The following is a 23,892-nucleotide window of genomic DNA, read 5'->3' as shown; positions in this document are numbered from 1 at the left end:
GACCAGCCACCCACAGAGCAAAGGGGGCCGAGGGTTTGGAAGGATAGAGAAGATAAGAAAGAGAGAGAGAGAGAGAGAGAGAGAGAGAGAGAGAGAGAAAGGTGACTGAGCTCCTCCCAGCAGTTCATCGCCCCAGCCAAGAGCAGACCCTCGCGAGGCTGTTCTTCCTTGTATTGTTCATCATCATCAGCCCAAGAGGCAATCCACCACACCACACACTAGAGTAGGGTATTACACCACAACGGTGGCCCGAACCAGTATAAACCCTGTGTCTCTTGTGTTGTTCTTTCCATAGTTTAGATCCCAGCAAGGCGGAGGGGTGCAGGTAGGTAGGAGGCGAAATCTCCGCGCGCACCCCAGTGTTCGAACCTCAAGGGTCTGCCGGAACCCGAAATCCGACATTTGGCGCGCCAGGTAGGGGTGCGCCAGGATTCGTCTTCCACCACCCCGTTCTCCTCCGACCATCACGCCCATGTCTGACCGGGCCCGCGCCAAGCGCCGGGCCGCGCTCGCTTCCCGCGTTGCCTAGACGGCCCCTGTCGGCGGGCGTCCTCGCCGTTCCCCGTCACCTGCCGTCAACGCCGCCACCGGCCCGGCGGGGGACGAGCGGCAAGCATCGTCCCAGCATCCGTCCGTGCGGCAAGACGGCCGCACCGCAACTCCCTCGCTCACCCCAGCTGGTTCTTCGTCCCGTGCGCTCCGCGCGCCCATGGAGGCTCGAGCTGCACTCATCGCGGCGAACGAGCTCCTGCGCTACCGCCCCGTCGACGACGACTACGAAGAATGGCTCGACCGCATCGCCGAGCTCGTCCGCACCGCAGGGGGCTCTCCTGCGCCGTCCGTTCCGCTGCACCGCACCCCGCCCCGCGCGGGCGATGAAGCTCCGGCGGCGCCCCGACCGCCTCCTCGTCAGGAAGGCGCCATGGATCCAAGGCGCGTGGCCCCTGGGCGGAACCCGCTCCGTCAGGCGCCAGCGCAGCAAGAGCAGAGCTATCAAGAAGTCCCTCGCCCGCAAGAAGCTGCCAGGGCGCTCCCTGATCCAGCACGTCGCGACCATGCTCCTGCTCCCGCGCGTCAAGACCCCGCACTGCTCCCAGCTGCAGCGCGTGGGGACATGCAAGACCAAGCTCCCCGGCATCCAAGACCTCCCGTGGCCACAACAGGCTGTCGCGCCTTCACCGCCAAGCTACGCAGCGTCGCGTGGCCCGGCAAGTTCAAGCCGGACTTGCCTCCTCACTACGACGGCACGGCTGACCCTGCGGAGTTCCTCCAGCTCTACGAGCTGGGCATTGAAGCTACCAACGGAGACGAGAAGGTCATGGCGAACTGGTTCCCCATGGCACTCAAGGACGGGGCCCGCACCTGGCTCCTGAACCTGGCTCCAGGCACAATCTCCTCATGGGACGAGATGCGCACCCGCTTCATCGCCAACTTCCAAGGCACTCACGACCGGCCACCCGCCGTAAGCGACATGCGCCGCATCAAGCAACAGCCCGGGGAGACCCTGCAGAAGTACATCCGGCGCTTCAACAACGCACGCCTCAAGATTCCCAAGGTGACCGAGGAGGCCATCATCTCGGCCTTCTCCGACGGCGTGCGCGAAGTCAAGATGAAGGAGGAGCTGGCGATGCATGAAGACCTGTGCACCTCCTTGGAGCTGTTCAACCTGGCAACCAAGTGCGCTAGGGCCGAGGAAGGGCGTCTCTCCCTCCTCGAGTTGCCTGCTGCGGACCCAGAAGAGAAGAAGCCCAAGGCCAAGGATGTGAAGCACAAGGGGGCTGCCGTGCTCGCGGCAGAACCAGACACCAAGCGAGGCAGAGATCAGCCAGAACCTTCCAAGGGCGGTCGGTATTGTGTGTACCACGACCTCCACACCCACAATACCAACGAATTTCAAGAGCTCCGAGCCGTGCGAGAAGGAAGGATCGGCCGTCGCCCTGACCGCAGTGACCGGGGCTACGGCCGAGGAGGAGGAAGGAACGCAGGACGCTGGGAAGACCGTGGCCCGCGCCAAGGGTGGCGCGACCAACCTCGTGAGGATCGCTGGCAAGACCCGCCTCGCGAGGGAGGCTGGAGGGATCAGCCTCGCGAGGGGGACTGGAGAGATCAGCCTCGCGAGGATCGCCCGCAAGGCAACGCAGGCCTCCCACCGCTGCCGCCGCAGCCAAGAAGAAACGAAGACCGCCACCAGGATGAGGGGGCTGGGGGCTTCCAGGAGCCGCGCGCGATCGCCTGCATCCTGGGCGGGGCACAAGCCCCAGCCTCTTAGCGCATCTTCAAGCAGTTCGCCCGCGAAGTGAACGCAGTCCTCCCCAGGCTCGAAGCCACGCGCCCTCTCAGGTGGTCGGCGTGCGCCATCACGTTCAGCTCAGCAGATCAGCTCAAGTGTGCGGCTACAGCCGGAGTCCTCCCGATGCTTTGTTCCCCAATCATCAGCAACGTGGTGGTCACCAAGACCCTCATCGATGGCGGGGCAGGGCTCAACGTCCTGTCCGTGGAAACATTCAACAACCTCCAAGTGCCCTACAACCAGCTTCAGGCAACCAAGCCTTTCTCCGGTATCACTGACGGCTCCACGGTCCCGATTGGGCAGGTCCGCCTCCCTGTCACCTTCGGGGCACGCGACAACTACCGCACCGAGCTCATCGACTTCGACGTCACTCACATTCGTCTGCCGTACAACGCCATCCTTGGGTACCCAGCGCTGGCCAAGTTCATGGCCGTAACTCACCACGGCTACAACGTCCTCAAGATGCCAGGAAGTGGCGGAGTCATCAAGGTGCCCTGTGAAGAGAAGGACGCGGTGTGTTCCCTGGAACGAGCCTTTTAGGCCGCGTCACTGGAAGACCCAGATCGTGGAAGCAGGAGGCCTCCCGAGACCGCCCCTAAGAAGAAGAAGACATCGTCCGGCCCGACCACTCAGGAGACAGGCCCCTCTAGGCCCGCGCCTGCCCAGGGGGAGCCTCCTTCCATCGCATAGGAAAGCGCGCCCGGCGCCCTCCTCAGGCAGGGCTCGGGGGCTCGCCCCTGGAGGGCCACCGACCTAGCTAGGGTCACGAGGGAGGCGCTTGGGCACCACATGGAGGCGTGTTTTGAAGCACGTTTCCCTCAGGAAGGAGCAAGGCAAGGAGATCCAGACCCTCAGGAGTTCGTCAGCAAGGCCATTCAGGAGCTACAGGAGTCAAGAGTCATGAAATGCGGCCGCCGCCTACCAGCAGTGGCTCCCCATCCAGGCGAGGATGGTGGGCTACGTGTCTGCATCGACATACCAGGGCTCAACTGAGTCACCTCTCTGGAGCGCCTCTGGCCCTCGCGAGTGGGGTGCTGCGGAGGCCCACCCCACAGCTACGTTCGCATGCCTTACGGCTTGCCGAGCGCGGCTGGCGCGTACCAGCGCCTCATGAGGGGCATCACGGAGGCACGAGAGGCCAGGCGTTCCGCTGCCCTGGCAGGGATGGAGATGGCCCGCGAGGAGCCGCCAGCGCCCCCGAAGCCTCCCGAGGCCCCTAGGCCTGTGGGCTCGTGAGGATCGTCTCCCGCGGCCCACCGAGCCTGCTACATCAACACTCCTTCATCCTCAACATCATCAGGTGACACCTTTCTAGTTTCATTTCCAGCTGGGAGCGCCCCCCAGGGCTGCATTATTCCCAGGCCGCGTGGGTCCGTCCCTGCGCGTGTATCCGCTTTTTATTCCATGTCGTTAGCTTCCCTTGTTGGGGGCACCCCTCAGGCTGCATGATCCCCAAGCTGCTCGGGCCAGGCCCAGTGGCATGTATCCCATTTGCGTTTATTCCCGATTATGCGTTAGACCCACCATGCTTGATTATTTGATGCCGGTCCACGGCACCTCTTCTTCTCCATGCCGACCACTTGCACGTTAAAGGGGGGGTACCTGAGCATCGCGACTCAGGGCTCTTACTGGCTCTCCAGCCCTCACCCTCTGGCCTTGTCCATGGCATCGCGACCTGGCATACCAGCGGCGGCTGAGACCAGCTCGAGGGCCAGGACCTGAGGACGTAGAGTCCCGACATCTAACCAAATTTGCAGGAACGCATCACAAGATAAGGCCCAGTGCCAGGCGCAACCCGCCTAGAGGTAGGGCCCCGTGAGTCCCGCGCTGGCTCACGGGTGCCTAGATACACCTCGCCAGGCCCTACCGTGCCAGCCACGTGTCAGGGCGGGGTTGTACACGCCCCGGGGGCTCCTCCCGAAGGGGGCCCCCCTCCCACGTACTAGTGGAAGCACCATGCTCCGCGCTGGCTGACGACACTGCCGAGGAGCGGCTATGCCCGTACACATACGGTAGCACTATGCTCCACGCTGGTGATAAACAACTAAGGGTGGCCCCCGGGACGCATCAACCTCAGGGAGCCCAGAGCTCAGTGTCTAGCCTCATCGTAACGCCTCCCCTCGGGAGTGCCGCGCGAGGGGGCTGGGCACGGGGGCTGCGCCTGGGTCACACTCAGACACACGCCGCCCAGCCAGGTCCCCCCGGGCCTGGTTCATCGCGCGTCTCTCCCCGAGCGGAGCCAAGGTACGAAGGCCATTTGAGCGTCAAGGGGGACTCCTGAGCATCGCGACTCACGGGCCTAACTGGTCATGTAGCCCCTCACTCCGTGGCCCCGTCCTGGTTTCCGGTCGGGACCAGCGCTGGGTGAGGCACGCGCGTGGCCGGGCTCTGCAGACGTAGAACGGTAGATCCACCCGCATCACACCTCCCTACTTGTTGTTCGTGCACCAAGGGGGACTCCTGAGCATCGCGACTCAGGAGCCTAACTTGTCACGTGGCCCCTCACTCCTTGGCCCCGTCCTGGTTTCCGGTCGGAACCAACGCTGGGTGAGGCATGCGCGGGGCCGGGCTCTGCCGGCATAGAACATAAGCAAGTAGGAAGGAAAGGCGCAAATTTCAAGGAATTCAAAAGCAAATATTACAGTCCACACTGTTATCTCAAGCCAAATGCAAGTTTAAATGCCTCCCCGAGGCATGATACATGTGCAGGAATTAAAGGCAGGAAAGGAGCCGCGACGGAGTCACTTGTCGGCGGTGGAGCAGCGCGGATCGGGCATGCCTCACGGGGCGGTGGAGTCGGCGGCGCCTTGCTTCGGCTTGGTGCTGAAGGCCCGGAACTTCCCCAGCAGGGCCTCTGCGCGACCCTTCACGGCCTCGGCAGCGGCAGCGGCACACTCGCCGCTCACTGGCTCCAGCAGGCTGTCGAGGTCGACACCGGGATCACGAAGGAAGATGTGGGTGAGGACCCGCGTCAGTGCTGCATAAGATAGGACACGCGCCTCGGCCTCGGCCGTGGGGCCAAGGCCAAGGGCGACATCTTCAAGAGCGTGAACAAGGAAGGGAAGCAGCTTGGCGGGGCCGTCCTCGGAGCCAGCCAGTGGGCTCTCCAGGCCGCTGTCGTAAAGCGTCCTCAGTGAGGAGCGAGCCCTCGCCTCCATCTCCGTGAAGGCCACGCGGTCCTCGGCAAGAACCAAGGCCTCGTCGTCCAGCTTGTCCTTCCTCGCCCCCAACTCCTGCTCCAGCGCACCTAGGCGGTCGCAGCGTTTCTTGAGCTTGACCTCCCTCTCCTCGAGAGCCGCCTCGCGAGCCTTCACGCCTTCTTCCTACTCTTGGCAAAGGCGGACCTCGTTCGCGAGTTGGTCCCGCAAATCTTGCAGCTCGCCCTCCAGCACCTTGCAACGCCCACGGACGTCGACCACCTCCCCCAGGGCTGCGTCACGGGCAGCCTTCGCCTCAAGGACGGCCTGCTTCTCCTCGTCGCATGCCGTCGAGGCCTGGACCAGCGCCGCCCGAATCGAAGCGTCGGAGCGAACCCATCTTGAAGCCAGCTCCAAGCGCCCGGCCACCAAGCGGGGGTCGGCGCCAAGAAGATCCTGCCGCAGTCGGTCCAGCTCAGCGATAGCATGATCCAGAACGGCAGAAGGAATCGGAGAGACAGCAGCCGGTGGAGTAGGAGGAGAAGGCGGCAGCGCGGCCGCAGCATCCTGAGGCGGAGTCTGCCGCGCCCCGACAGCTGTGGTGGCGGCGGCAGGCGAGAGCACCTCGGGAGTCACCTGGGCCGTGGGGGCTGAGCTCGCCCCAGCCGGCTCAGCCAGGCCTCACGAGGACGACCGGGCAGGAGAAGCCTGTGCATCGCGGTCACCCTCCTTCGCGGGCAGGAGCGCTGCCACGGATGGAACCTCGGGAGCCCCCTTCGACTTCTTTGCTGCGGGCGCCAGCCTATCCAAGAGATGCGGACGCCAAGCCTCAGAAGCAGAGCAAGAGATAAAGACAGGAATCGAATGCTTACGGGTCGTCGCGGGCGAGCTCAAGCGGCCTCCGGCCAAATTTGAAGCCTGAAAGCCGGCTGGAAGGGTCAACCTCGGGAAGCTTGGAGGCGGAAGGTGCATCTGCGGTCCGCCCTGGGGCCGGGGCAGACCCTCGGGAGATCAGCCCAGTCCTGTCCTTCTTCGGGATCGGGGGTGAGCTCCCGCCGTCCTGCTCGTCATCGTCTTCATCGTCATCCTCGTCGTCATCGCTCAGAGAGAGGCGGAGAACGCGGGACCCGCGCTGGAGGAGGGGAGCCCTCGACTCTCCGTCAGTCGCCTCGGAGTCAGGCCCTTTTCCCCGCTCCCCTCCTTCCTCCTCTTCGCCGGAGTCGTCGGAGGGCACGTCCACCGGTTCCTCGGGAGTTTCCATGGGCACGGGCCCATCCCCGTTGCAGACGGGCATGGACTCCACTACCCGCTCCCAGTCGTCGCGAAGGAACAAGGGCGTAGGAGCGCCCGCCGACCTCGCCACATCGCCCCCGACCAGAGATTGGAGGACAGCAGCTAGATCACCGTCTGCTAAGGCCGCGGGGCTCGGACGGGGCCTCCACATCGGAAGTGAGTACTGCCGAAGCGGAGCCACCTGGTGCTCCAGGAATTCCCTCAGCAGCGACGCGCCGGTCAGCTTCGCCGCCGCCATATTGGCCGGCCTCAGATCCGCGTCCATCTTCTCCAACATCAGCTTCGCGCAAGGGTCCGTGAGCTCCGCTCGACCCCAATTGCTGGAGCTCGCGGGCTGCTCTGTTGGCAAGATCAGCCGAGGGTGGATGCGCCCAGCATCCACCAAGACCCACTTGCTCCTGAAGCCCTCAATCCTTTTCCCGGGGTTCGAAATGGCAATGGCGCCACCGTACGCGACGAAGCTCGCGCACGCGGAAGCAGTACCGCGAGAGGTCCGGAGGTAGAAGTAGTGGCGCAGCAAGGCCACTGAGGGCTGCACCCCTACGTGAGCCTCGCAGTAATAGGCAAAGATTGCCAAGAGAAGGACGGAGTTGGGGTGGAGATGCAAGGCTTGCAGCTTATAGTGGCGGAGGACAGAGAAGAAGAACTCAGAAAAGGGAGGCACCAGGCCAGCAGCAATGGCACTTACGAAGAGCGGATAGAAGGTGCTCCCTTGACCATCAGGGGTGGCGGAGCCAGCTTTAAACACCTTCGCCCCGTTGACGCCCCGCGCCGTCACCATCCGGCGCAACCGGGCAAGGCTCGCCTCCGATACGTTCGGCGGGTCCAGGGCGGACGAATACCAAGCTACGACCGGGGGCTGGCGAGGCGCCATGGCTTCCTAGGTCACACCGTCGAAGCGGATCTGGAAATTTTGGAGGAAGGAAGGAGAGGCGCAAGAAAGGGGATCTGAGCAGCAACCGGGGAAAGCAAGGAGCGAAGCCTAGGTGGGTACCGCTCCTTAATCAACTCGCGCGGTTGCTAAGGCACCCACGTCCAATCAACCGCCACACGGCGCCCAAGGCTGCAGACTGTTAGGGCCCGCGGTGCTTCACTCTTACCCTTCCGCCTCCCTGCACGGCCAAGTCCGGGCGCGCCTTGGGCCCGGGGGCTACTGTCGGCGTTCTGGGAATGGGGGTCCCCAGACTTGCCTGCTTGCGGCCTGCGGCGTGGCTCAAAAGGGGGCCTAGCGCGGCCCATCTTCACCAACACAAACCCAAGACCCTCGCGAGGGGCCAAGCCTCACGGGGCGGACGACGCGGAGCTTCCTCAGGCACGGCCTCGTCAGGCTGGCTCACGAGGAGGCAGAGAGATCAAGGCGGGGTACCTCACGAGGTGCCCGTGACGCAAGCCATGACGACCGAGGGCGCCAGGCGGGTGCCAGCCCGACGGTGTCCTCCTTCCCTCTTTGGTGCAAGGGGGGCAAGCGCAGCCGCGGAGTACCGAGGCATCAGGCAAAGGTTGCCATTTCGGTGCAACGAGACCAAGACCAGGAGGACTACGAGACGGAGGTCACCATGGAGCCCAAGACGGCGTCATCACCAGAGCTTTGCGCAGGCGAAGACTACTTTTGTCAGGGTAGCTAGTACTAGTTGTCCCCCTTCAAATTAGCCCGCCATTGTTGGCTCCCTTCCCGCTCGATATTTGGGAAGAGGACCAGGGCCTCTATAAATAGGACCAGCCACCCACAGAGCAAAGGGGGCCGAGGGTTTGGAAGGATAGAGAAGATAAGAAAGAGAGAGAGAGGGAGAAAGGTGACCGAGCTCCTCCCAGCAGTTCATCGCCCCAGCCAAGAGCAGACCCTCGCGAGGCTGTTCTTCCTTGTATTGTTCATCATCATCAGCCCAAGAGGCAATCCACCACACCACACACTGGAGTAGGGTATTACACCACAACGGTGGCCCGAACCAGTATAAACCCTGTGTCTCTTGTGTTGTTCTTTCCATAGTTTAGATCCCAGCAAGGCGGAGGGGTGCAGGTAGGTAGGAGGCGAAATCTCCGTGCGCACCCCAGTGTTCGAACCTCAAGGGTCTGCCAGAACCCGAAATCCGACACTTCTCCCATTGCAAGAAAGATCAATCTGGTAGGCCAAAGCAAACTGATAATTCGAAGAGACTTGTAAAGATATTTAAATCATGCATATAAGAATTCAGAGAAGAACCAAATATTGTTCATAGATAATCTTGATCATAAACCCACAATTCATCGCATCTCGACAAACACACCGCAAAAAGAATTACATCGAATAGATCTCCAAGACAATCGAGGAGAACTTTGTATTGAGATCCAAAGAGAGAGAAGAATCCATCTAGCTAATAACTATGGACCCGAAGGTCTGTGGTAAACTACTCACACATCATCGGAGAGGCTATGGTGTTGATGTAGAAGCCCTCCGTGATCGACCCCCCCCCCCTCCGACAGAGCGCCGTAAAAGGCTCCAAGATGGGATCTCACGGGTATAGAAGGTTTCGGTGGTGGAAATAGGGTTTCGTGGTGCTCCTGGATATTTTGAGGGTATATGGGTATATATAGGGGGAAGGAGTAGGTCGATGGAGCTGCGAGGGACCCACGAGGGTGGGGGCGCGCCCTCCTGCCTCGTGGCCTCGTCGCTTCTTTCTTGACGTCCACTCCAAGTCTCCTGGATCACGTTTGTTCCGAAAACGATCCTCGCGAAGGTTTCATTCCGTTTGGATTCCCTTTGATATTTCTTTTCTGCGAAACACTAAAATAGGCAAAAAAAACAGCAATTTGCACCGGGCCTTCAGTTAATAGTTTAGTCCCGAAAATAATATAAAAGTGCATAATAAAGCCCATTGAACATCCAAAACAAATAATATAATAGCATGAAACGATCAAAAATTATAGATACGTTAAAGACGTATTAGCTCCCGTCGATCGGGAGCGGGCTCTGCGGGCGGTTGCACCCTGCATCACCAACGTTGTGCGCCTCGAGAAGCAGTGGGACTTCGGTGGTGTTTAGGTGTCCTCTGCATGGGCATGTCCATGTCTCGGCACAACATGACCATTGGATCAAACTCAGACAGTGCAGATCGGTCACTGCAGCACAAAGCATGTGGGTGTGTTTGGTTGCATCCTCATCTAAATATAGTTGTTCCCCCTTCATGTATTTGTGTTAACCTACTAGTGTGGACTCATGCAACCTTCATGCACTCTGCCAAACACCCAAAAGTGGGTCGAGAAGGGAAGTTTTGCTCCCATCCCGTGCACCCTTCATACACCCTGCCTAACACTGATCTGTGCTTCATATGATTCATGTTTCGTGGAGTACTATAGCATTGTATTCTCCATATGATGTAGACCTAGTTCTATTAACATTGATCTCACCGTTCATTCTCGACCGGATAGTCGAAAAAGTGGTACTATGTTACAACTATTCTCGGTCTCGACCGGATAGTCAAAAAAGTGGTACTATGTTACAACTATTCTCGGTCTTATAACGAAGAGGTTGCCTAGTTTGAACCAAACACTGTACTTGATCTCTCGTCCTATCACAAACAAGTCTCTTCCCCCGAGAATTACTGTTCATACTAGATCTTTTAAGGCACGTGTTGCTGCGCCCGTATATTTGATACTTGACATTTGGAGACATGAAACATATATGTTAAATTTGCACAGACATATTTGTATATTTGTTAACATAGAAGAGTTTATTTTGAATTGACATATTTTGATGAATTACAAAAAAACTTACTACTATTTTAATCAATTTGGAATAAATCTAAAACAAATTTGTGACTTCAAACTGCATAAAATTTAGTACTAACAAGTTTTTTTATGCATAGATACAAAAGCAAGAAAAACATGCAACAATAATATTGTCAATAGCTACAGCACCCTCAGCATAAAACCTTGTCCTTGAGCATAGATAACAAGGGAAGAAACTGCTATGTCAAAAGTCCAATAGTGACTAGAATGAACATAAGAAACATATATTTAGGCGGCGGATTAATAACCAACTTTGGCAGGTATCAAAGAAAGTCTCTAGGAAGCAACCAAACAGGTTCTAATGAAAATAAAGAAATATCAATTTTCCATAAGACAATATCTTAACATGATTGTCTAGAATGCTCTAGAAAGATGCTAATTACAAATTTCACTCGGATCACCGTCAATGGAAAGATGTCAGTCACGAAAACTCAAAAGGCCTAAGCAATTGACCTATACGATGAATAACAAGAAAAAAAGGAAAGAACAAAGATGTCGAAATAACAGAGGAAGAAAAGGAAAACGGAAGATATGATGAGTGTCGTGTTGTGTAGAAGGTCAGCTCCACAGGGCTTGTCTACGCAGATCCCTTGTTGACCTATGGATACACGGTCTCAATGCAGCAAATATACATCCATTTCTATCAAGCTCCAATGAAGAATACTGCATTCTCAGATAAAAAAGGCTCATCAACAGTCTAGGTCAACAAAGCCTATAAAGAAATATCATACATCAATAGCTGGAATTTGTAGATAATAAAAATTAAAGTGATCACTCACGTGTGTCAAAAGAAACATTTAAGGGTGCCACTTTTAAGTGCAAATAAATTTATTCCAAAATAGATTACAGTTTGAGAGCTGTCTAAGCATTCTATGTTGGTACTTAAAATCAGAAGTACAAAAACATAGGCTCCCAAATAAATACTTATGAAGATTGTAAGCATATATAGTAATTTTGATCAAGATGTTCTATGAGACACATGGAAATGAAACTAATTAACCATTTATGAAAACAGGGAGGTTATGGAACAACCATAAAAAAATTGTCACATAGAAGGATGCAAGGTCAAACTTGAAGAAGCAGCGTCATATATCTTCTCCGTGGAACAACAGAAGAAAAATTAGAACAAATTTCATCATTGCAGACCATCAAAGCATCTTTACGTACTGATGATGAAGGAGTTTAAGCTTTGATAAGACAGAATATAACCAATGTCATTTTAAAGTAATTGTATTTCTGATCCATGGGTGACCTAAAGAACTTATGGGATACTAATAACGACATTAGTTTAAGGTAGATCCATATAGACAGATTGAAACTCATTTCAAGCTTGTGCTGCAGGCATCCTTCTATGTGAATCTTTGTATAGAAAGCACTTAACAAAATCCACTGCCTCTGTCAGAGAAGGACAATGTTATTCCTTATGGTGCCAGATTCCGCATGTGCGCAAAAAACGATGCTGCCACAAAGGGGGATATGTACAGTAACATATATGCTCCAGGCATTAGCTTCTGTGATAGCATCTATGCGGAAATTTAGGAGCAACATAATAAAGTGCTAACATAATAAGCACTTCCAACCATATTATTTAGGCTCTAATCTGCATAAAAGCGTTAAAACATATGAACAAACATGCCATGTCAACAACATAGAGAACCAAAAATCGACCAGTACTACTCATGACCCAAGTTGTACAAGTACACTAATAAATCCATGACAAATGTAATTAGCTAAGGATCCAACAGAAGCTAACAAGCTTATTGAAGTTACCTAACAGAGGCGCACTGAAATAGAAACACCGGCACAAAAGCAAGGCTACCCCCTTTGCCGTTACCAAGGATCTATCTTTGTCCCTTGTTTTGAAACCGAGGAAAGCGTGCGCTCGACCTCCTGGCTTGGGCAAAGCAGAGACACAGTGTCGCCCTCATTTGCTCGCCCTCTGTGTGAATCTTCTATCATACCGGCGGCAACTATCGAAGCCTCTCAAATCCGGTCACAAATCGAAGGTAAAAGTCAAGATACTAAAAAGTAGTATCTTGGTCTGGATCATGATTGACCATATGCTTAGAATATTACCAGTTCCCTATGCAAAAGGTTCGCTACATTTTCATGATCCCCGTCCTCTATCCACCTTTGGCTTCATAGAGGCCACGTTATTCTCACCATGATCCATCTTGAACCTCTTGGCATCGACTTTTAATTTTGCTTCCTTACCTGAAAATCAGAATAGATGATGCCTGATCAGTGTCAATGTTACACAATAGTGACCGTCACAATTGTTTAACAAAATGAAGCTCACCTGATCTATGGCACTCGTGGAAGGGTCCTTGATTTTGCTTTTCATCTACAGAAAAGCAAACAGGTAAAGTGTTATCTTTACTTCTTTAGACAGGTATAAATTTGGCGTATCAAATGCATTTACATGAATGGATGAATGCCATAAATGAGAATGAGCATGTGGTTCATTGATGATATAGGTACAACACATCTTAGGTAGCAGCAACAAAGATGACCTCTTCTAAATAAAGAAAGTAGGACTGATGATTTCACCTTGTATGGCATTGTTCTCTAGATCAAAATGCACGAGCCTTCCGAGTATCCTTTTCATCTTGAAAGGGCATAACTTCCTATTAGAGCGTCAAGAAGCCATCCTGCAGCCAGGACACATTAAGAAAATTTCAAGCCTTCTTGCAGTCAGTACACATTACGAAATTTCCTATATGGTGCACAACAGATTACAAAATCTCATTGATGCATTGACTAACTACTCTAAAAAGCAAAATCTAACAATCAAATTGTCATATTAAGACCCTGTTTGGAAAGCCTCCACTCCCCCACCACGGAGCAGAGCGGACGGAGCGCCCTTTTGGCCACTTAGTAGATTATACTTGCATGCCACTCCGCTCCGGAGCAGAGCTGCAAAGTGGGAGTGAGTCCGAACAGGCCTTAAGTGTGACAATATTTCTAACTAACATGATCATATATCCACCATTATCAACAACAGATTACAAAATCTCTTTGATGCATTGACTAACTACTCTAAATAGAAAAATCTAACAATCGAATTGTCATATTAAGTGTGACAATATTTCTAACTAACATGATGAGATATCCACCATTATCAATGAGCAGCTTGAGGCACTCGATCGACCTCTAAGATGAAAGCATAGATGTCTTCACATGAGTTTCCAAAGTAACCCATAAAATCCAATCTGACCTCCTCAAATCCAACAGTGATGTGGTGGTGAAGCGGATTCGAGGTGATGGATCCAACAGTCCAAGGGGGGCTACGAGGGGCACCGCCCAGCTTGTCTGTGGCATGAAGACCCGGAGGTGGTGGTCATCGTGGCGACACAAGGAATCTGGGCCACGAAGGGGTGGGAAGACGTGGAACTCCCCGGCTTAAGCACCGCGACGGCGGCGGCGCACCACATGTTCTCCGGCCGGTAGAGAGAAGGAGAGATCGGGGAGGAGGTCTCGTCAAGGAGGAGAGAGCCCTGGTCGCATGTGCCTCACCCCGTCCTATCTGCGAGAGCATAAGTAAGGGGTCAGCGACAGGGATAACCAGATGCGCGCCGGCGGCGCCGCCGAAATTGTATACTCTCCTCCCTTCCCGCAACTGAAATTTCGGCGGTGCATGATGGGGCACAGATCGTGCGAGACAGCGAGAGAGACGCGAGGCAGGGGAGGGGATGGGAGGGGGCGGCTTCACTGCATTTTTTTCGAGGAGTCTTCGGCTGTTCGCTTCCGGACCACGAAGGCCTTCGTGCGGGCGAGTGCCCAATCAACCACGCTGCTCCAATTTTGCCGCGGGAGCAGCTGCCCCGTTCAGTCACGGGAAGTGTGGCGTGAGAGTTTTATCGGACGGCCGAAAACATCTAAAAGTGAAGATCTGATGACTGTGAATGCTAATGGCCTGAGAGAGCTCCTACGGTGCATAGTTATAATGTCTTAAAATAGTTGACATGCGCACAACATCATTTGTTATCGTCATATCTTACTACACTAGCAACAATATTATGTAGTACTGACGTATGAACCACTGCACATGCCTAGTAGTAGGAGCACTGTGTATGTTCAAGTGGCTACCGTGTTTCACACTCCTCCATCGTAAGAGTGGAAACGCTTGCTGTAATCTTTTTTCTTCTTCAGAAAAACAGTGGACGCGCTCTACCGTGTGGATCCTCCTCGACGGTCGTCGGGAACCTTGCTACTCACTTTCACTGACGTGTGGGACTGCCAGCATCAGGGTCCACCAGCCATGCACTAAATTACTCCGTAGTAGAGTTCCCAACTGCACGATAGACTACCCTGATCGAAACACCGCAGTAATGCACAATGAGCCGTCAAATCACAAAACAGCCTCCTTCCAGCAGTAAGTTGGACGGGCGAAGCAACCATCATCTCACTCTTTTCTCTTAACTTCCTCTCTTGAAGAAAACCCCCACTCGCTTCTCCCTCATCTTGTTCCTCATTTCTTCAAGAAAACCCCCGACCTGCTTCTGCCATTGTTCTTCTCTCCCAAAGAAGGAAAGGTGAGCGCATCAACGGTGTTGATTCTGGCCAAGGCCCGGTCTTACAACCCCGAGACTGATCCTATAACTCCCTCTCTATTCTTCTTTTGGGTTTGTGATTATGGTTTCTTTTCTTTTATTTATATTTGACAATTTCTTGATGGACGCTGGAGCACCGGCCGAAGTGATGTCTATGGCTCTTGGCAAAACCGTCGAGGCTCATGGTACGAAGAAGCGCAAGCACCCCACTGAGACTACCACAGACAAGCTCAAAGCCATCGCCCTGTCCAAGCCCCCCTCTCCGAGATCCCTCGTTAAGCAAGTCCAGGTAATATCTCTTCTTGATGATCTTTTTCTCGATCTTGATCGTGTTTTTTCATCTAACACGCAGTACTAGTACTAGTAGTACAACTTTGTGGGTGATCTTGCATGTGATTTTTGTGTGCCAAATGACGGTTCTAAATTCCTCTTTTGACCAAAACATGCGAGAGGTTGACACTGATTTCTTATATATTACTTTCAACTACTTTATGAACATCAATGCTACCTTTGAAGAGTGTATATTTGCCTTAGTAACTTGTGTTATGGAAATTGCATGTAATCCCTCTACTCTCATGCCTTTGGAGACATGTTCTAGTGTCTTTGTTCACTCATTTCTGTGCGTATATGTAGTCATATATGGAGTAAAATATCGAAATCATCTTATATTTCTGAATGGAGGTAGTAATAAAATATTTGGTTTCTGTTTGAATTAGAACTAGGTCCGCGGTGGAGAAGAAGTCCTCAAAGTCATGCCGTGTGAACTGGAATACCTGAGGATGAGTTCTGCTGCTAAACTATCCAGCTGTTGTGTCCTTGTCGCCACGTGTCCTGAACTAGTGTTTTCCTGTAGCATTGTTGTCAGGCGTGTTCTCGAGGCTGTACTTGACCACAATAATTTCCTGGTTGTGCCTTCGATTACAAAGAGTGTAGTTCTTGTGAAGCTTCCCGACAAATCTGGTGCGGCTTGTCTTCATCGTCATGTTTATGAGTGGAAAGACCACTCTGTTAGGTTCTCCAAGGTTGACGAGATGGTGATGGTGCCGGTAGACATCTCTCATGAAGTCCATGGCCTAGTCAGTTCTGCGGGGTTCATCCCGTAGGTCGGTGGCAAGAAATAGTCTGCAGAGTTTAATTAGTGCAACTTTGCTTGTGTGTAGTAAGTACTATTGTTTAGTACTTGATTTGTGTTTGTGAACCCTGTATTGTTTAGTACTGCCACTTTTGGTGTATGGTAAGTCCTGAGAATGGTCTATGTTAATGTATGTCCACTCAATTCAGTCTGTATATTTTGAAGTATCCATATCATCTTTTTTGCGAGGACGGTTTATCAATTATGGTTACACTCCAATATTTGTATGCATTATAGGGTTTATCGCACCCATCAGGATTTCCAGTCCCATGGATGTCCCGTCCATACAATTTGTCATGACCTTTGGACTGTCCTACTTGTGGGAGTAGGCGGGGGCCCTACATGCCACGCGTAGTTGGACGATCAATCTTCTGTTTAGTACTTCAACATAGTGATTTCCTGGTAAGGATTCACTCGTGTCACATCAAGTAAATCTTATTGATTTACTGTCTAAATCTTATTGATTTAATGTCATGTTCTCTTTCTTTTGCTGCAATTTTACGATGCATGTTTTGCCATGTGACATTCATCACAGAATAAACCGTTTGGTTTGCTCTAGGATGGATATTTTTGCAGGTTTGACTTCTTATGTCGTGTTAGTAACGAAGGCACCGTCCATCACTTATATTACTGGAAAAATTGGATCAGTCTGTTGTCTAGTACAAGCTGAATCCCTATGATGAACTGCAGTTTGGTTTAACAAACATGCCACAATTAGTCCTTGCATTTAACAGAAATGAAGAAAAAGACTGGATCACGGTCACGGAGCCTAGTCAAGTTAGAAAGCTGGTCATAGCAGACCACACACGATCGCTGTTGTCTCGCACATCGGTACCACCTTCAGCAATGGATTGAGCACCGACAGTTGCTCTAGCACTAACAGCGGCAACAACTTAGTCTGATCTAGCTGAGGATTGTACACCGACCACGTTAGCGGATCAGGCTGATCTACCGGAGGATCGTGCATTGACACAGGCACCTGCTCCGACACCGGCACCAACTCTACAAGGAGTACCATCTCCGGCAGCAGCAGCGGCACTACCAGTCGCACCGGCACGGGCACTAGCAACAGCTTTGGGACCTGCACGAACACTTGCACTTGCATCTGCTCCGGCCCGTGCAGCGGCAACGGGACCAGCAGTTGCACTGGCAACAGACTAGGCTGCAGTTCGCAGTTCGCAGTTCATATACCAAAGTCCTTACAAAAACTGACATCTCCACCTTCTTGGTAAGCATTGGCCCCCCAAGTGCTTCGTTATTTTTTTTTCCATGTTGATTCACATGATTCACTATTTTGATCTAACTATTTGTGTATGTCTTCTTGTTTGCAAATAGAGAATTCCTAGAGCAACGAGGGAGTCGTTCAACAATCCGGGCAACCGTGGCCAAGTTTCTCTTACCATGCACAGCCTTGGTGTGAATGAACCTGCTCAATATACCGTAACTACAAAGGATGGTTACATGATGATTGATGCTAAAGGATGGTCAAGGTTCAAATCTAAATCATATATTACGGTAGGGGATGATGTCAAAATCGAACTTTCTCGGCAAGGAGAGCTGGTCCAAATCAACTTTGAAATTCTTCAGTAGCAGCACGCAACTGCCAAACTGATCTATCCTCCGAGAGATTTTGATGTAATGATCTGGCATGGTGAAACAAGTGTCCTGTGTGTATAAGTAGTACGACAGTATTATTTATCACATGGTATATCGTTGATAGAATTGCAACTCTGATTGCTGGTTAGGAACTGTCGTTCGATTTCATTCTAACAGCTACCGTGATTTATTCAATTTTGTGTATTCGCCTTGTGACAGCATCTAAAACCAGCGCCGTACCGATTGCTTGCAATATGGAAAGCGCTGAGGTAGAACACATGGGCCCCCAAACATGCAGGCCCACTGGCCTGTGGCCCAAAGTCCAGAACCGTGAGCCTGTCTGAGTATTATATTCTCAGCTGAACCCCCATAATGCCCGTGCGTTGCACGTAACATCAAGATGCATTTATATGAGTATTTTATCTTGTGAGAGAAAAGGATGAACGAGGGAAGGCCTTATTTGCAAATGTGGAGAGGTGTGTGGGTGCCTTTTTACAAAATTTCCATAGTTTCCTTCCTATCCGTCAGATATAAATCGGACGGCCTATATTGCAGGATGGCAGGCACACCATCATCACCAACTCGTTTATACTCTGTTAAAAAAACTCTGTTTTTATAATTATATATGTTATATATATTCCCCTTGATTTTTCTTATGTATAAAGTTGTGATATAAAAGGTTTCTATATTTCTTTACAGAGGGAGTATCTCTCTGTCAAAAATATATTGATGTGTAACTAGTTACTCCTGTCTTTCTACTTCCTTTCGCTGATATGTGAGGCATCCGACAACGGGGTCCACGTGCCATATGCACCAAATTAGAGTGCACAAATGCACGGTAGACATACCCTGGTCGTAGTGCCACAGTAATGCCCAATGAGCCGTCAAATCACAAAAAAAACCCACCTTTCTAGCTTTAACAGTAAGCTGAACGGACGAAGCAGCAATATTTCACCGGGCCTTCTCCCTCGTCTGCTTGTTCAAAGAAAACCCCCGCTCAGCAATTGCATAGGGTTTTCTCATGGAGAACCTGGTAGGAATTCTTCATCCATCCCTGATAAATCCAAGTCCCTTGGTCGCGGGTAATCCTAGGATGGCAGCCGCCGCCGTTGATGCATTTTTGTTCCTAGTGAATCTAGTGTGTTTCATTTGCAGTGCCCAAAGTGCGAGGACCCTACAGGTTTCTGCACCCTCAGTGAGATGCGACACTTGTTCCTTCTCATCCTAACACAGGATTTTACAATGCGCACAGTATGTTCCTAAAATCCTCTTTTCTATCCGGGAGGGTGGGGTTTTTTGAACATGTTGTCGACTAATTTGGAAATTTGGATTGCTATAATTGGATAAAAGGTACTAGTACCATGGTCAACACTGACATGAAGGAGGGAATTATTTCTATATTTGGATAGGGAATACATTGTGTTCTCATATTACTTTTCCTGCAGTGCATTCCTTACTCTGCCAGAACACGTGTACTCAAGATGCTCGGCCTTGCCATAACTGAATATACAATTTCAATGGTCATAGTGAAGACAAGCCATGGATATAAGTTCCAAGTTGGGTTCATGAACTAAGAAGATCGTTGCTTTTTTATGGCTGAACTTGGATAAACTTTCTCAAGTGTTATGGACTGAAAGTTAGCGCACGAATGTTGATGGAAATAGCAGAACCTGGTCTCATCTTCACTGCGATCTTCCACCCCGACGTCATTCCAATTGTTCATCCATGTTAGTATTGTATCTGGTTCTTGCCTGTTCCCTCAATTACTTCTTAATCTGCCTATTCTGTCTAACTAATCGCAATTTAACTTTAGAAATAGCAACAAATCTCTCACGAAGATGCTACTTCTAACTAATATTTTCTTATAATTGGTGGCACGTGTAGGTTTTTTCAGAGTTAAGCAGGCTACACATTTGTTATTCTATAAGAACTCGGCTGTTACTGATGGCACTGAAGTTGACTGGGACGACATCGACAAGTTCCTACACTTTATTAATCTTCTTGGGGTCCTTGTGGGGCTTTTCAATGGTGGAAGGCAATGTGGGATATGTGTGTCACTACTGCCCTCGTTGAACAGGTCCAACTGTGTCGAGAAACTTATGGTACAAGCTGTTTTCTGTTATATGTTGTTCATAAACTCTTTCTTATACACAGTTTTGTAGTTGTGATCTTCTTGAAACAGAAACTGCCCAGTTCTATTGTTCCTATACAGATGCCTGACCATGGTCGGGTCAGACTTGTGCTTGGTCACAACATGATGTTTATGTCGACCTACTCCATTCCCCTTGGAGGTGAAAAGATACTTATTCATGGGTGGTCTCAAATAATAAAGGCCTATCCATCTTGGAGAATAGGACAGAAGATTATGTTCCTGCTTTTCCATGGCTCTAAAGCGAATATACTGTTTATTGAGCACATTGCGAGATGAAGCCGCTTTCAGAGGTTGTGGATGCGCGGGGTGGCGCCTGGGCCTTGTCCCGGGGCTTGGCAGCCTCACCCTTGGTTAACTGTAGGCAAAGTAGCACTGTTCAAGGCGTGTTTTGTACGGTTGAACCTGTATAAGTACTCATACTACTTTCAGCTATGGTTGTTAAGTGCCCCTGCTGGTTTTAGTTAAGGTTGTTAAGTACTCCTACTGCTTTTACAGTCAGTCGTGTTTCTTCAGTCCTGTCTTCCTCCAGCCGCCAAAACTAAACCAGCACCGGCGGGGCCGCCTGTTTCCGCCTCCCACGGCTGGCTGCGCCTCAGTGCACGCATCACCGCCCGACCGTCTCCTAAATCGTTAACACCGATGTTCAAGGCCTCGCCGTCGTCCTCCGCGCGCTTTGTGCGCTCGCCATGGCGCCGCCCTCTTGCGTTGTCAACATGGTCAACAAACAACAAGAATCGACAGAGGACTGTATGTGGAGAGGATGACAGTAGGGCCCCACCATGTCCATGGCCGGACGCAAGGAAGTTCCTCATCTTTTGTTATATATACTCCATTGTTAGCGTATGGAAAAATAAAATGCTTCCTCCTAGTGGTTTCCTGACATCTGGGACTGACGACATTGTCAGCGTATATAGTCAATAGACAAGAGAATGGCACAAGATTGGCTGACACCTGGGACGTAGCTTCTCGAGTAGTATTTTTTTTTGTTATTGTTGAGACGGAGTAGGGTTTCAACTGGGTTGTGGCTCGTCTAGCCCAGGCTTATATTTTACTAGATCATCGTAGGCGCGCGTTGCTGCGCCCGTCCATTTTGTTAGTATAATATTAGTGATAATGAATTCATATACAAGAATAGTATTTTGATAATGTGGTATACATATCACATTAAATTCAATGGTAGTATTTCAATCATGTGATATAATTATCTCACCCATGAATATGTCTTTTCACCTGTGTTTTGGCACCTCATATTCATCTGATGGTTTTGTACGTTTGTGTCTATTTATTTTTGACGCAAGCATGTTTGCTATCGATGGAAAAAATATATGTTGATTAATATTTTCTGTACAAATATGTTAGATGGTAAGAAGGTTGGTAGGTTTTGTTTTTTATATAAAAATAGCAAGGTTTCTAAACCATGGGAGGGATAGAAAGTGAGAGGCAAGGCATAATATATGGGAACTAAAATACTTTATGGGTAAATACAACCGCTGTGCATTATATCGGGATGCCACAGGTTGCCATGAGCTCTATATTTCCCTAAAAGGCTAAAACTGATATACTATCCAAGAATGGTACAATTGAGAACATAACACTTTTCTTTTGAATCGATAAATATAATCGCTATTTCCGAGGAGACAATATGTTAAAACTTCTTCAAAAGCCGAAGAAAACAGTGATCTTGATTGTTCAATTGAACGACAAAACTATACACAACAATATTAAGGGGGAGTTCCTAAAGCTGGTATATATGTATCTTATATAGCTAAACAGAACAAATGAGTGTGCTACAACCAGTTGAAATTCTGAAGAACTGAAAAATTCTATCATATAAAGCAAATTCTAGAATCTTCACTAATGGAAGGCTAGATAGCTTTAACTAGGACAAGTAAAATTGTCTCCAAGTGGTAATGATGAAACCGAGGCATGTGTTTGAGAATATTAGACCAAACATTCAAGTTTTATTAGCTTTAAAAACTAAGCATGTACCTTGCCAAGGCCCATTTCCTGAAAGTTGAGCCTTTATCTCTGCATCTCATTTGTAGTTCACCTGCAAAAAAATGAACAGATAAAATTGCAAAGATTTTTTTTGACCAAAGAACAGTAGGGCAAAATCCCTACTGTGAGTCATTTTCATTAATAATTTAAGGAAACAAAGTACATATCAATGGTTGATGGGGGGACAACCAATGAGGAGCTATCTAATAAGAAAATAAAGGGAAATAATGGAATAAAAAATTAAATATTTTCTATCCAAGAGGACATGCCCTCTTTCAGAGTAGGCCTAGCCCTAAATATGGTCATTTTGAAATTTCTGATAAAATCATTCCTGCATTCATTTATTGAGCATGGTATTCCTTCAAAGATCATCCCACTTCTCTGATTCCATATGCTCCAGCATCCTAGTATCATGATTTCCATAAAGTGACCAATATTTTATCTCTGGTTAGCATCAATAATCATGTTGTTGATGTCCAGATCCGAATTCCATTCAAAGCCAATGTTCCACCAAAACCCTTGACTAAATGGACATGTAAAGAGGAGATGAGCCATGTCCTCCATGTCATCATTGTTGCATAATACACATACTGTGGAATCCAGATGCATGCTTTTTCGAACCAAAAGATCACATGTATTTATTCTGTCATTGAGCATTAACCAGGAGAAGAATTGGTGTCTTGGTAAACAACATGATTTCCATATCCACTTGAAAGTGTCAGCTGCATCCTCACCATTCATTAGATATCTATATATCTTCTTGGTAATGTTCTTGTTATTGCCCCAATTGAACTGCCATGTATCCTTATCATATATGTTTCTGATACTATTTAATTCATCTGACAGCAAATGGAACTGCTGGTGGGCTTGGATGGATAAAGGTAGTTGAAATAGGCTGTAATAATTATCCAATTCTTTGGCCTCTTTGATAGATATGTTTTCTTTTTGAGTAAAAGAATGTAGCTCAGGGAACTTTATTCTCATAATGCCACCATTCCAATTGTCTTCCCAAAGCATACAAGTGTTCCTAGACTTGATGTCACAAGTAGTCATATCTTTGAAAAGGTCAAGCATTTTCATGCAGTCTTTCCACCAAAAGGAGCCTTTTTTCTATTAGAGTGTGGGACCTCATTATTATGGTAGTGGGCTTCCCAAATAAGGGACATCAACCTTGTTGTAGAATTTGAAGAGGTGTTTGATTAGGAGTGCTTTATTTTGTTCTCTTAAATTCAAAACCCCAAGTCCTCCTTGTTGTTTGGGTTTGCATATAATCTCCCAGCTGGCCAGACATTTGCCTCCTTTATTGATCTCATTTCCATACCAAAGGAAGTTCCTGCTTGATTTAACCACATGATCCAGAATGGTAACATGCACTTTAAGGGAGCACATAGCAAATATTTGCATGGATGCAACAACAGAGTTGATATAAGTAAGTCTACCAGAATGGTTCATGAATCTAGCAACCCCTGAGAGTCTCCTGTCAATTCTTGAAATAACTGGGATGAGGTCTTGAATAGAAGGCTTGGTGGTGCCCATAGGCAGTCCCAAATATGTAAAAGGGAGGCTTTCAACAATGCATCCAAATGAGGCAACCAGCCTGGTGACTGGTTGTTGGTCAATATTAATTGGGATCATGGAGGACTTACTAAAATTGACAAATAAACCAGTGGACATGTTGAAGAGGTTAAGGAGATATTTAAGGTGACTGAGCTGTTCCTCATCAGCAGGCATGATCATTAAAGTATCATCAGCATATTGTATAATTGGGTAATCCAGTCCATATGCCTTATTGATGGGAAGAGAGATTTCACCATTTGCCAAAGCAGCATTAATAACTGACTGTAGGAGATCAGCAGCAATGATATAAAGAAGTGGAGAGTGAGTATCTCCTTGCCTGACTCCTCTTTTACATATGATTTTTTTTCCAGCAACTCCATTCAGAAGGACAAATGTTGAAGCAGTTTGTAAAATGTTGT

General features: G+C 49.8%; 1 long non-coding RNA gene across 3 annotated transcripts; it reads right to left on the bottom strand.

Moving 5' to 3' along the window:
* Positions 1-10,787: 10,787 nt before the first annotated feature.
* LOC125507967 (uncharacterized) lies at positions 10,788-14,287 on the bottom strand. 3 transcript variants are annotated; one of them, XR_007283163.2, is made up of 5 exons: positions 13,703-14,287; positions 13,036-13,136; positions 12,785-12,829; positions 12,256-12,699; positions 10,788-11,148 (listed from the first exon to the last, which is right to left on the bottom strand). It is a non-coding gene; the product is annotated as an uncharacterized LOC125507967 (long non-coding RNA). The 3 variants fall into 3 exon arrangements; XR_015601738.1 differs by having other exon boundaries at positions 10,788-12,699; positions 13,703-14,011; positions 14,106-14,283; XR_007283162.2 differs by having other exon boundaries at positions 10,788-12,699; positions 13,703-14,286.
* Positions 14,288-23,892: the final 9,605 nt, after the last annotated feature.

This window comes from Triticum urartu, chromosome 1A, assembly GCF_056163025.1.
Source record: "Triticum urartu cultivar PI428250 chromosome 1A, HENAU_Tu73, whole genome shotgun sequence".
NCBI classification, from domain to species: Eukaryota; Viridiplantae; Streptophyta; class Magnoliopsida; order Poales; family Poaceae; genus Triticum; species Triticum urartu.
Note: the sequence above shows the minus strand (reverse complement) of the source record. Positions and strands in the feature narration are given on the sequence as shown.